We start from the raw sequence: 1519 nt of genomic DNA on the forward strand, positions 1-1519 counted from the left end.
GCCCCGAGAGACCTGGTCGGGGCAGCGCAGGGTGGGCAGGCTGGGAGCTGGGGATGGGGACGGAGGGTGGCTGCCCGGCGCCGGGGACAGGGCAGCCCCGGGCCCGGGGACCGGGCGGTCCGAGGTGAGGGGACCACCGGACAGTCCGAGGTAAGGACCGTAAGGTGATCTTTTTTTGCGATGTCGTTCTTCCTACACGAGTCGTTTTGAAAAATGATGAGGCTGAGCGATGTCAGTGCCTTGGGCTTTACAGCTGAAGGGGTTCATATAAAGCTCCTACCTCTTTAGCCCGACAGATATATTTCTGATAGGATTAAAACTCTTTTCTTTGGTCTTTTTTTTTTTTATTCTTTGAAACTAGTCTCACAAGATATCTAACGGGACGGAAGCAAGGGGCATATTTCTTGGGCTTTTCGGGGTTTGTCTCTGCTGTGTCTTCTCCGGGGAGCAGGCAAGGATCCTCTTCACCCTCCAAAACAACCTCTCCTTTAATTCTGATTCATCCCCTCAGTATTCGCTCTACCATCCCCGAGCATTTCTGGAATTGACACTAATTTTATCCAGATTCGTCACTACTGGAAGCAGATTTATGTTGGAATGGAAAAAAAAGTAAACCAAAACCAACAAACAAACCCCAACAAAACCTGTGCCAAGGTATTTAAGTTGCAGTCTCTGGAGAAAGGGAACTCCTTTGGATCAGGCGCGGAAAAGCAGTGTCCCGCGGAATACAGGACCAGGGGATGGCTAAAGAGCCATCTCTTTAGCCGTAGAGTTAGCCTTCCTCTTCAAACCCTCGGCTCCTTCCAGGAGAACCTTGGGCTATAACGCGTAGGACTGGCCGGCAGAAGCGGAGCGGGCAGTGGAAAAGCGGCCACCCCAGCAAAGCCCCCCCGTCCCCATCGCCGCTCATCCTCCCTTGAGTTATTTCCCCCTGCCTGCGTGACTTCAGAAACGAGCCGTCACGTCTGCCGCGTAAAATGTGTTCTTGTTCTGCCTGCTGAAATTTTGTGAGAGCCAGGAGTCGCAGTGAGGCTTTCTCCGTCAGGCAGGGCGAAATCTATGCACCAGTATATAGAGTGAGCACACCCGGAGGAGTGAAGGGGGCAGTGGTGGATAAGGTTAGGGTAACGGCTTCTTCCAGGGAGGGAGAGGTTTCCAAAATTTATTCTCGATTTTGCTTTGTCAGAGTAGAACCGTGAATTCCAACTTTCGGGCCATTTCAAGAATAAGGCCAAAAGCTGTTAAATGTGCTGGCTAGCATAGCAGCCGCTAATATTTTATGGTCTGAAAATTGCATTTAAAATTATGTAAGCTTAGTTTGAGATGTGCTGACTTTCCTACAATAAGGAAAGCCCAGACCAGAGGCTGCACTGAACAGACCAAGATAAAACGCTGCCAGGTAGCTGGACACAACTTGTCTTCCATCTGAGCAACACTGATATATCATCTATATCTATATCTATATCTATATCTATATCTATATCTATATCTATATCTATATCTATCTATCTAATCTCTC

At 49.0% G+C, this 1519-nt stretch overlaps 1 protein-coding gene across 1 annotated transcript in view; it reads right to left on the reverse strand.

Moving 5' to 3' along the window:
* Positions 1-769, reverse strand: part of ME1 (malic enzyme 1) — a 226460-nt gene extending 225691 nt beyond the window's left edge. Inside the window, exon 1 of the mRNA XM_026845283.1 lies at positions 645-769. The gene's annotated coding sequence lies outside the window, so the exon portion shown is untranslated. The remainder of the gene's footprint in view (positions 1-644) is intronic.
* Between the last annotated feature and the right edge of the window lie 750 nt (positions 770-1519).

This window comes from Athene cunicularia (genome assembly GCF_003259725.1).
Source record: "Athene cunicularia isolate RWA chromosome 3 unlocalized genomic scaffold, athCun1 chr3_part1, whole genome shotgun sequence".
Taxonomy (NCBI): domain Eukaryota; kingdom Metazoa; phylum Chordata; class Aves; order Strigiformes; family Strigidae; genus Athene; species Athene cunicularia.